Here is a 13,223-nt window from a genome sequence, read left to right on the forward strand (position 1 = left end):
TCCTAGGAAGGAAGACAGGGTACAAAGAAAAGGTAAAATTGGAGGACTCATTTTGAAGAGAAGGAAACAGGCTAAAAAATGGGTCACAGAGATTACTAGATTGTTTAGGTAATGTGTATTCTGTAAAACAAATGTTATCTTTAAAAAATAATTTGTCATCTATGGCCATGCCACCCTGAACAAGACGGATGCTGTCTGATCTCGGAAGCTAAGCAGGGTCGGGCCTGGTTAGTATTTGGATGGGAGACCACCTAGGAAGACCAGGTGCTGTAGGCATAAAAAATAAAAAAAAATAATAAGGGATTGTAAGCTGACAAGGTCCTTGCAATCTGTGAGGTCAATCAAGGATTGCCTCGCCTAAATAAATAAATAACTTGTTAAGATTTTATCAATTGCTAGGCTTACTCCTATAAATGTATTATACATAAACTTTTTTAAATTTTAACTCTTTGAGGCTGATATTTTAATTCTTGTTTCACAAAAAAGGAAACATTCAAAGAAGTTGCCTAAGGCCACAAGGTTAGGAAATGCTCCAAATCACTAGGCCCAGTCCCCCGCCTCATTTAACAAAGATTTAATACATCCTCGTGATTAGAATGCTTTAGTCACCCCCTTTAGGTTATGTCATAAAACCTAGAGTTCCTTGGATAGCGTAAAGGGCAATTCATGAGCTGACATCTGCCTATTCACCACCATGCTGAATCCTGGGGAGTCGCCAGGACACTCTATGCTCTCTCCCATCTGAGTCTTTACAGAGGGTCTTCTCACTGCTGGTAAAGTTCTTCTCACTGTCCTGCTTACATATCCCTATTCGCCCTACTCTACTCAAGCTCTGGGTCTTTAGGGAAACCTTCCAACTCAGCCAGACTGAACAGGCATTCTTTCCTCTGGGCTTCCCCACACTTTGGACAAACCTCCATCAAAGCAACTGTATTGTCTTACCACTGTCTCCCAGATGGATTGTAAACTCTCTGAAGGCAGAAGCTTTGAAATTTTATTGTTGTATCTTCCCCATCTGAAATAGTGCTTGGCCGATGGTACGCACTCAATAAAGGTGTTGAAGGAATGAATGCTCTCTAACTCCCTGTAGGCTCTAGAAAACCAAGAACCAGATGTGGATCTACCAGCTGTCAGTTCGGTATGGAAACCATATCATAACCCCAAATAACAAGTGCAGTGTAGTGCTCAATGACATTAAGACAGGTATAAAGAGCTATAGGGGTCATCCCAAGGATAAAGATTTTTTTAAGGAGAGTAGTGTATATACACACACACCCTGCCTTTACATGGTGAGTTCTCATTAGAAGACATTTAGGAATCATGAGATCCAGTCTCCTATTGCAGTAATGAAAAACTGAAGCCCAGAAGAGAAGACTTGCCAACAGTCACCAAGCAGAGGCAGAACTGTGTCTGCAATCCAGGTCTCTGAGTCTCTCCCTTTGAGGTTGCCACACATGCATGCGCGCGCACGCGCATGCGCGCGCGCGCGCGCACACACAAGAAGACATTTAGGAATCATGAGATCCAGTCTCCTATTGCAGTAATGAAAAACTGAAGCCCAGAAGAGAAGACTTGCCAACAGTCACCAAGCAGAGGCAGAACTGTGTCTGCAATCCAGGTCTCTGAGTCTCTCCCTCTGAGGTTGCCACACATGCATGTGCGCACACGCGCACGCACGCGCGCGTGCGCACACACACACACACAGAGTATTTCTCTTTCTACCTTATGCTGTCTCTGGTCCACACTTCTTGAGATCATGGGTAGCATGCACAAGTAACCTGAAACCTCTCTTACACACAATGTTTCAAAGGGCCCATTTATTTGAGGAAGGAAGCTCCTACTTTCCCAAGGGCAGTGGTGGTAGCACATTAACAGTGTTGGTGTGAGGGGCCAGGACAAAGAGGCTTGCCTTGTTTCAAAGCGCTGGCAAGATGGGGATTTACTGTAGCCAAGATCTTGGTGAGTGGCACATATTGCTCATGCTTACCCTTCCATTGCAGAGGGAAAAGCTACCTCCTTTCTTATATTCCAGTTCATTAGTGGTACCTAGAACCTCTGAGAACTAAGACCTCTTAACAGGTGTCTTTCTAACATACCCTATTTATTCACTGAAAGGCTACTATGTAACAGGTCCTTGCTAGCCACTTAAGATATATTGTCTCTCTCTTCAAAATGACTGTGTAAGGGAGGTGTTAGTCCATTTCACTAGTATAGAAATTGCAACTTGGTGAGATCATGTGACTTGCTCTAAATCACACAGCTGGGATTCAAACCCAAGTCTTCTCTAAATCCCTAACCCATTCTATTTTCCATGCCCAAAGCTGCCTTTCAAAACTAAACTTTTTGAGGGCAGAGACTATGATGACGTGCTCCTATCTCCACACCCAGCACCTAACCCAAGCCCAAGCGCATAGTGGATTCACAGAGAATGTTTGTGGCATGAAAGGATTCTATATGAAATGACTGCCAAATGAGGGTCTGGGTGTGTGTGAGCAGCATTGTGAAATAGCAGAGGAGGGAGCAGCTGGCTGCTTAGCTGTAGTGAAGGAGCCTCCTACCGAGGGGAAAGCCAGATAACTGGTCAGTAAGAAAAAAACCAACAAGCCAGCATTCGACAGCAAAGGACACCAAAAGGCAATCCACAGAAGCAATCCAAAGGGCCATGAGCTATGATAAAGAGGTGCGCAACATTACTAATAGTCAGAAAAATGCAATGATCTTATATACAGTGGATGGGAATACAAATTCGAAAAGCCTTTTAGGGAAGCTTTTTGACAGTATCTATCAAAATTGTAAATGAGCTATGTTCTTAAATGTGTGTACAAAGATAGTTTGTGATAGAAAAATGGAAACAAATATTCATCGATAGAGAATAAAATAAGCAAGGCTACATCTATACTATTTTTAAAAAGCTATGCTGCTTTTAAAATAATGAGATGAATCTGTATGTATTGACATAGGACAATCTCCAAGACAGTTAAGTGAAACAAAGACAAATTGCAGAACAATAGTTGTATTATGTATCCATTTTTGTTATATTGTTAAAGGATATGTGTATGTCTCTATGGAGGTATAAATGCATAGAGAAAATATGGGATGGATACCAATCAATAACTTCTGAGGGAGTAGAGGGACATGAAGAGGGACTTTTACTTAAAAAAAAAAAATGAGACATGCCTCATTGTGATGAATACCATATCACTTCTGTGGTATTTCTACCAAAACCTCATAACCTGAATATAATCATGATGAAACTATCAAACACAAATGAGAGGACGTTCTACAAAGTACCTGACTCCATCTCCTCAAAAATGTCAGTGTCATAGAACACAAAGAAAGACTGAGGAACCGTTCCATGCCAAAGAACAGCAAAAGCGACATGATACATAATAAATGCAAAAATGATCTAGGATTTTCTCTTGCCATAAAGGATAATATTGGAACAAATGTCAAAATCAAAATAAATCTAGATTTTATGAAAGTGCTATAGCGATGTTATTTTCCTCATTTTTATATTTACATTATGGTTATATAAGAGAATGTCTTTTTTTAAGGCAGTACACCCTGAAGTACTTGGAGTAAAAAGGTATCATGTTTGAATCTGATTCTCAAGGGATTCATAAAAAATTGTGTTGGAGGGAAAGGATAGGGAGAGAGAAAGAAAGGAGAATGATAAAACAAATGTGGTAAAAAGTTGACATTTTGGTAATCTGGGTTAAAGGTGTATGAGAATTCTTTTTACCAATTTTGCAGATTTTCTCTAAGTCTGAAATTATGTTAAAATATAAAATTAAAAGGAAAAATAAAAAAGAATAAGTAAGAAGAGTTTGTCAGATAGAGAAGGCAGGGAAATCTGGCAAAGGAGTAAGAGAAGCAAAGGAAACTGACACGTATGAGTCTTATGTGTTAAGAAATGAATGTTTCTCTGAGTGTCCAGAACATAGATAGCATGGTGTTCGGGAAAGGGAAACGGGGGACATAGACATGATGAGCAACTCACAAATGACTACATTTCCCTGCTACCAAATATTGGAAATGAAGATTTTAAGCCTTCTTCCTACCCAGTCTCAAGCCCTGTGAGAAATAATTTGAGTTCTTCCAGCTTCCAAGTGATTTCAGAATAAGAAACTCTAGAACAATGACTGAAAGGACAACTAGTACAACTCCTTCATTTTGCGGAAATGGTTTTAAACTAAGGCCCAAAATGGAGAAGGCATTTGCAAGTTCCTAGCAAAAGTTAGTGTTAACACTGGTTTCCAGTTCACCACCTATTATTCTTTGGGTGGCACATTCTTTCTGTACCACCAAAGTCCTAAAGGTTGAGGCAGAAATAGAGGCTGGCAAATGAAATAACAATGTTACCCTTTAAAGTTTGAATGTTTTTCATTTGGCACAAATACAGACTTAGTGTCTATACAATTTTAAAATGTAATTATAGAAAGTGTTGTCACTTAAGGCCCATACGTGGCAAGTGGTAAGTGATGTTCAATTCAGGCTCTTAGTCTGAAGCAGCAATCAAGGTGATTCTCAGGAATTCTCAATGACATTGGTACCCATCTGGATTTTCTTGAAAAGTTTAACATCCTTTTTTATTATTCATGATTTTGCAGTTCTTCAAATTGCAAGGTGATGGAGAGAGCATGCAATTTTCATCCAGGCTATCATTTCAATCATTCTTAAAAATTTGGACATTCATATATAGACGGATTTTAATTTTTCTTAGAGACTGCTTTTCCTTATACAATCATAAAATTTAAAATATATATACTGTAAATTAAACTACATAAATGATAATATTCTCATTGCAATAAAATCCTAGGGATAAGGAGCTAATATTTCAAGAACTCTATTCTCATTTGTTATTATTCTTAGTTGGAATTGATTCCTCAGGGTTTAAATCTAAGTTGCTACATAATGAACACTGACTAGGAAAACTATTGAGATTTTAGTTTATTTAAGAATCATCAGATTCCATACAAGAAATCTTGAAACATGTTATCAGTAATGTGTTGACATGATATGCACACTCCAAAAGGCATGTCTTTATTTTAAATGTCTATGAGCCCTAGATCCCACAGATTCTAATGCACGAAGGGACATACTTGCTCAAACAGAGACAGACCTTATTCAGGTTTCATTCTGTAAGGGGGCAGCTTTCTTCATCTGCCTGTCTCAGACTCCAGAAACATGTTGTTTTTAGTCCAGACATGTCTTTGTATCAACATTGTGTGAATTATTTTACTCAGGACTTTACATTGACAACAGATAAAAATTAACTGAGAATAGTCAAGATCATCCTATCAAATGAGTTTTGTATACAGTTTACAATAACCAACTTAAGCACAATTATATACAACAAATTATGGATGTAAAGCTTAGTGTTTCAGCCGTTAATAGCCATTGTTTCTTACCAAACTGGTGAAATCATTAACAAAGTGGAGCTTAAAAGGACTGTCTCTATTATGATGGAGTCGGTATCCTCTTTTTCTGTTTTCACACAGGATCTGCTTTTCTTCTATGACTGATACCAGTCTGCATTTGTGCAGCATGTTTCTTGCATCACACCTAGTAATTACAGAAGATTCTTTCTTCCTATTTGCCATACCTCAAACTTCACACTTTCTTTACTGTCTTTGACAACTATATTTTCATGGACCTAGCAATCCTTGTTCTTGCTTTGCTGTGGTACAGATCTATTAAAGTCCTGAACCATCACGCATTTTCTTCAGAATGTTCAATGCCTGTCTCTCTCAAGAATGGCTCCTTTCGCTCTGCTTTGCTGTTGCTCTCAGAACTTACTTTTTCTCTTCTGTGCCTGTGCTCAGCTGTGCTGGAACAGTGAGAGGTTTTATTGTCTGCCTTGGTTCCTTGGTAAAAGAGGGAGTCTATCTCTCTGTTGACATTACCCAAGGAAAGCTCCAGGCTGCTTAGAAGACACAAACTCTGGTTCTGTGCAAGTAGCATTATCAAAGGCTCTAGTTTCCTGTCTTCAAAGACCACCTGAGCAAACCTTGACTAGATGAGAACAACATAGAATTGTGTGGAATGGGACCAGGAAAGCAATGGGTAGGAATTCTAGGATCTGTGCTGGGTGGCAAAGGGTAAATGGCGTGTATCTATGAAAGTAAAAAAATAGCTACAGGCCACCAGGTGAGGACCAGGAGGATAACAGACTATCAGGACTTGAATGGATCTCATGTGGCACTAAAAAAAATAAACATCAAAAGTCAGAAACAACAGACTCATGTATTGTGGTGTGTGATAAAGATATCATTTCAAGTCAGCGGAGAAAACATGGAATATTTGATAAATGCTGCTGAAAGAACTGCAAGCAGGAAGTTAGAATCTACCTCATACCATTAAAAAATAAATTACTGATAAGTGAAATTATAAATAAATTTTAAAAATTTAAATATGGTATTTTAAGGAGAAAGGCACCATAAACAAAATTAAAAAACAAATCTCAGAGTGGGAGAAAATATTTCCCTCACATACACCAAAAGATACTACCCATATATAAAAAGAGTTCCCACGGTCAATTAGAAAACTAGATGCCACTACAGAAAAAGAACCAAGGACATGAATGGAAAGTTATAGACAAAGAACTAAAAATAGTTGAATAACATGAGATAATCAATCTTCCCAATAGTCAGATAAATGGAAATTAAAACATTATAACTTTTAATAAATCAGATTGACACATTTTAAAAGATTGATAATAATCTTCATTGTTTCATTCATTCAAATAAATATTTATTGAGGGTCTACTATGTGTTGTACATGGAAAATGTTTAGTATAACATACCCAATCCCTGCATGAATGTCTTTGAGTCAAAAACGAGTCTCTCGGAAACAGCATATAATTTGATTATATTTTTGTATCCAGTCTGCCAATCTCTCTTCTAATTGGTGCTTTTAATCTATTTACATTTAAACTGATAATTGATAATGAAGGACTTACCTCTGCCATTTTGCTATTTGTTTTCTATATGTCTGATATCTTTTTTGTTTCTCAATTCCTGCCTTCTTTTGTTTTTAATTTATTCTAGCGTACCATTTTAATTCCATGTTCATTTCCTTTTCTGTCCAGTTTTTAGTTATTTTCTTATTGATTACCATGGGGATTACAGATAACGTCCTAAATTTATACAAATCTAGTTTTAATTGATACCAATTTAGCTTCAATACCATACCCTAACTCTGCTCCTATCAAGCAGAGTTCCCCTGCTCCCCATTTATGTTGTTATCACAAATTATATCTTTATACCTTGCATGCTCATTAACATAAATTTATAGTTATTGTTTTATGCATTTGTCTTTTAAATCATAGGAATAAAAAGAGAATTTATAAACCCAAATACGGTAACACTAGCTTTATATTTAAAGTAAATATTTAAAGTAATTACCTTTGCCAGAGACCTTTATTTCTTCACATGGCTTTGAGTTACCATCAAGTGTCCTTTCCTTTCAACCTGAAGGATTTTCTTCAGCATTTCATGAAGGACAGTTCACTAGAGACAACCTACATTGCTTTTGTTTATCTGGGAAAATCTAATTTCTTCTTCATTTTTGAAGCATAATTTTTCCAGGTATCTAATTCTTAGATACCAGATTTTTTTTTTCTTTCAGCAATATATTATTCCACTGCCTTTTGGCCTCTGTGATTTCTAATGAGAAATTGGCTGATAATCACACTGAAGATTCTTTGTGTGTGACAGTAGTTTCTCTTTTGCTGCTTTCGAAGCTTTCTCTTTCTCGTCTTTCAACAGTTTCATTATAATCTGTCTTAGATCTCTTGAATTTATTTTGCTTATAACTTGTTGAGATTCTTGGATATGTATGTCCATGTATTTCAACAGATTTGAGAAGTTTTCAGCTATTATTCCTTCAAGTATTCTTTTGCCCCTTTCTCTCTCTCTTCTCCTTCTGAGATTCCTGTATGTGTATATTGATATGCTTGCTGGTGTCCCTTAGGTCCCTTAGGTTCTATTCATTATTCCTCATTCTTTTTTATTTCCACTCCTCAGACAGCGTAATTTCAATTGACTTATCTTCAAGTTCACTGATTGTTTCTTCTACCTAATAAAATCTTCGGTTGAACCCCTCTGGTAAGTTTTTTTCAGCTTTTGTATTTTTCAGTTCCAGAATTTACATTTGGTTCCTTTTCTAGTTTTTATCTCTATATTTATTGTACATTTATTTTTCTCCTGATTGCGTTTAGTTCTTTGTGATGGTTTTCTTTAGCTCTTTGGATATATTTAAAGTCTTTGTCTAGTATTATAGGTTGAATTGTATCCTCCAAAAATTCAAATATTGAATTCCTAACCACTAGTACCTCAGAATGTGACCTTATTAGGAAATAGGATTGTTGGAGATATAATTAGTTAAGATGAAGCTCTTAGAGTGGGACCTAATCCAAGGTGACTGGTGTCCTTATAAAACAGGGAAATTTGGATACAGAGACATGCACACAGAGAAAATTCATTGTAAAGATAAGGGCAGAGATTGGGATGATGCTTCTACACCATTCATTACCAACAAACCACCAGAACCTAGATAATAGACATGGAACAGATTCTCTCTTACAGTCCTCAGATGGAACCAACCCTGCTAACACCTAGATCTCATATATATGTTATAGTGACAGAAAGTATCTGGAAAGGTACTTCATTTAGGAAGTGGGTTGAAGGGGAGAGAAAGGATAGTGAGAAGATGGATTTTCATTTTCATTTAATACACTTTTGAGTTGTTGTACCTTGTTACAAATTTGTATTCGTGTTGTAACTTCAAAAAATCAATATGCATTTTTAAATAAACTTTAAATTTTAAAATTTTTACCTGGAGTAAAAAAAATCTACCTAAATAACCCATTGCTACTATTTTTGTTCTCTGGAGCCTCATAATGCATGTTAAGATATCAGAAAGCTTGGATCTGAATCCTAGATTGTGTTATCTTCTCTACCCTTCCAAATCCACTCTTCTCTACATCGCTCTAATTCCCTGGGAGGGCTGATCTCCATAGGCTGCCTCAAGAGTTTCCTTGACTTCTGGACTTTGGTTGGGTTTAAACAATAGGAAGCATGTGCAAAAGGAAATTTAGGTCAAGTTCTTAGTCTGCTAACTCCTTCTCTGCTGAGTCTCTGTGAGTGGCTATTTTCCTCTGCAAAAGACCACAGCTTCTGTTAGATGGCCTTTTTCTCCCTACAGCAAATTCTTCCTTTCCTTCCCTAGGTGTAGGGTTGGTGATGTTCCCTGTAATTGCTAACTCTAAAGTACAGTGCCATCCTCGGTTTCCCTAAGCCCTGCCTACCCCTTTGCAAATAGTCCCTTTATAGAACACTCTTCAATTACTTATTTAGAAAGCCCTATCTCTTTCCTGCGAGGACTCTAATTCATCAATCTACCACCTATTAAATGGACACATCTCTCTGGACTGAAATCAACCTTTAGCAGTACAGCAAGTCTCCAAAGTGACGAAAGTTTTAAGAATCACTTTGCAGTCTTTTCTGGCTTTTGAATATATAGAAGTCCTTGATTGGGTGTAGGGGTGGGAGGAATTTGGTAGGAATGAGGAAGGCAGCTTGCTGCTTTTTATGTCAGATATACACACATGAGAAATGGGACTTAACCCAAACCACAAGGCTCTATATCCTAATCAGAATTATTGAATTTAAGATTTGGGACTGCAGCTTCTTTAAGTAGGAATAAAAATATTCATTTTATCTTTGCTTTCGATTCTGTTCATCATCCATTACCAATCTCCTGGGTTAGCATCTCACAATGACATGCTCAATGCTTGAACTTTGGGACTTTAAAAAAGTTGAGCCTAGCCCAGTTCTTGGTCTATAACTGCCTCCACCACAAAGGCCTTAATGGATTCCATCTCTCCTGGTCCAGGGAAATATGTGCTGGCAATATATATGTATTAGTTTCCTAAGACTGTTGCAACAAATTACCCAAAACTTGTGGCTTAAAACAATGGAAATTTATGTATTTAACACAGTTCTGGAGACTAAAAGTCTGAGATCAAGACGTCAGCATGGCCATACTCTCTCTGACAGCTCTAGAAGAGACTCCTTCCTTACCTCTTCCTAGCTTCTGAGGTTCTTAGCAATCCTTGGCATTCCATGGCTCATAGATATATCATTTCAATCTTAGCCTCTGTCACCACATGGCCATTTTCTCCCTGTGAGTCTCTCTTCCCCTCTTATAAGGCCACCAGTTATATTAGATAAGATAAGGGCCCCCTCTACTCCAGTATGGTCATATCTTAACAACTAATTATATCTGCAATGACTCTATTTCCAAATAAGGTCACATTCTGAGCTACTGGAGGTTAGGACTTCAACATATCCTTCTGGGGGACACAATTCAACCCATAATAATATGTATTCATCATTTCGAAGGACTCACATCTATCTCAATGATTAATTGCAGTCCTAGAAGAGAAAATATCACATATAAAAAAAAAACTTTAGAATACTTTATTCAAGGAAAGCAATAGATGAGAGGAAAATAAAGAACCCTGAACTAGAAGTCAAAGGATAGGGTCATAGTCTCAGGTGTAATACGGTTTTACTATATGAACTTCCAGGGCACTTTATCTCTGTGCACTTCAGTTTCCTCATCTATAAAATGAGGAGCGAGACTTAATAATTGCAAAGGCAGGTCCCTTCAAACTCCCAACTTCTAAGATTCTTAATGTGTGCACTGGATAATGCTGATAGATCTTGTACAATAGTATTGTGTTCTTATTGAAACTGTTTCCTCAGAACGCTTATGTTCAATTTCTCTCTGGGCTTATTTTCAATTACTCTCCTATTGTCCATGAGATACTTTGGTTTATTTTTAAAACATCTGGAGGATTCACTAGCCTTAATTCCAAGTGGCAAATATAAAGGCCCCGTTTAAAGCTTCATAATTAGAGCCAGGTGTTTCTTCTAATACTATTAAATCCTCTCATACAATCTTGGTTTCAGGAATAGTGTGGGACTTCCTCTTAGGGAGACTTGGATAGAAGTCCTTGGAGTCAGAAGGGGAAGGAGAGAGTGGGAAGAGTTAAGGTCATGCCATATGGTCTCCCTCATCATCGCACCTGTGCACTTGGCCCCCATACATCCTTGCCCCCGCTATCTGCAGCAGGGACTCCTCCAGGGAAGGTACTCTGTCTTATTCATCTCTGATTCCCCCTACACACATGCATTACCACTCAAAACAGGACCCATCCAAGAGCCGGTGTTGGAAGGAGCAAGGGGGAGATCAGTCATAAGACAAGCTTCATCACTGCTCATTTCCACCCCTTCCTCTGACCCCTTCAGATCTAGGAACTGACTCTCCTTTTTTAAAATTGTGGTAAAATATATATACCATAAAAATAAACCATTGTAATCATTTTTAAGTGTACGGTTCAGTGACATTAAGTACATTCACATTGTTGTGCCACCATCACCACCGCCCATTTCCAAAATGTTTTCATCTTCCCAAACTAAAACTCTGTACCCATTAAATAATCACTCCCCATTTTACCCTCCTCCCAAACCCTGGTAACTACCATTCTAATTCTCTCTTTAGGAATGTGATACTCTAGGCACCTAATATGAGGGAAATCATATAGTATTCGTCTTTTTGTTACTGGCTTAGCATAATGTTTTCACTTAACATAATGTCTTCAAGTTCCTCAGTATTGTAGTATGTGTCAGAAATAGGAATGCTTCCTTCTTGACAGCATCAGAACCTTTCAATTCCTCTCCCACACTGAGATCCTCTACCTCTGTAAGAAGAAGCAGCTTTTTTGGTTAATCAAGAGCAAGGAGAGGACTGATCCAGCCTCCTGGTCTTCACCATACTGTCTTTGCAACCAGGCTTTTGGGTCTTCAGCTTTAGAGCATCTTTGGCCTTTATTTATTCATTTAATAGATAACTGCTTGAGCTCCCGCTCTGTCCCAGTCCTATACTGGGTGCTTATAATCTAATAGAAAGAAATAGATCTGTAAATAAATTTGAGATAAGGTGCTACCGGCTTCTAAGATAGTATTCTGAAGTTCGTGGAACCACAAGAGAGAGAGTTCATACATAACTGAGAGAATGAGAAAAGTCTCCAGAAGAAGTGATTCTATGAATCTTGTAAGAGGAGTACGTGTTCTCCGTGGTGAAACCAGATCTGGGGAGGAGCACAGCCAGGCAGGACACTGCCAGAGAAGAGGCCTAGGGGCATGACTCAGCCTCATGTGTTAGCGAAATTGTAGGCGAGTTATATTCCGTAGTACAGAATGTAGGGGGATGCAGGGGGAGAGGAAAAGCACCATGAAATAATAATCCAGGAAACTATAGAGGAAGCTGGCCCCAGGTCACAAAGACCACGTATGCTAGGTAGGGAATTTGGTTTTATCCCCAGGACAAGCAAGATCTATGGAAATTTTAGGCAGTATAATAGGGTCGAATGTGTTTTTGTGGTACTAGTGGTGTTGTGGGGTGGAGGGGGGCGGGGACTAGAGGTAAGAGGCCAGTTAGGAGAGTGTTGCCTCAGAGCAAGTGAGGGATGATGTAGTAGTCATGGTGGAATGGAGGCAGTAACAGTGCTTGAGCTGAGCTCATACTGGCTCATGAGAACCGATTGTCAAGCTTTCCAGAATTTTGCAAGTCTGTTTTTAAATGCAGTCATTGTTAAAAATTAAACTATAGAAACTTACAATTAAATAAATTATATATTTAAGTGATAATAAATACTCAAAGTTCATTACTTCCAAATAATTATACTATTATCTTTTCTCTTATAGTAATTTATATCTATCGTATCAGTACAGTAGAAATATTAGATAATGATATGCTACTGCTCATCTCTTCCCAACAACTCATTCAATGACATCAAATTAGTAACTTGACATCAGTCATTGAAGGAGCATATATACCATCAGCAGCTATTTTAAATCAGGACTTGTTTTCCCCCCTCGGTGCCAGTTATTACATTTACAGCACATCACTAGTTGTGGTTACCACGGCCTGGAAGTAGTAGAATCTTCTGGTTACTATGTGGGCAGAAAGAGTCAATGTACTAGTTTTTCAAAAATCCCCTAGTTTCAGTAGCCTTCCTCTGAGAGGGCTGTTTTAAAGTCAATTGGAGATCTTGCAACAGGGAGCAGATATTCTTTTAACTTGCAAGGATTCTGCTGATTCTGCAAGGCCAAGGGTGTTATTTTGTTTGTCCAGTAATTTGCAACCAAGAC

The 13,223-nt window shown here is 38.0% G+C and overlaps 1 pseudogene; it reads left to right on the plus strand.

The window, feature by feature from the left end:
- The first annotated feature begins 157 nt into the window (after positions 1-157).
- Positions 158-276, plus strand: LOC112479485 (annotated as a pseudogene).
- The last annotated feature ends 12,947 nt before the right edge of the window (positions 277-13,223 follow it).

This window comes from Pteropus alecto, unplaced genomic scaffold, assembly GCF_000325575.1.
Source record: "Pteropus alecto unplaced genomic scaffold, ASM32557v1 scaffold114, whole genome shotgun sequence".
Lineage (NCBI taxonomy): Eukaryota > Metazoa > Chordata > Mammalia > Chiroptera > Pteropodidae > Pteropus > Pteropus alecto.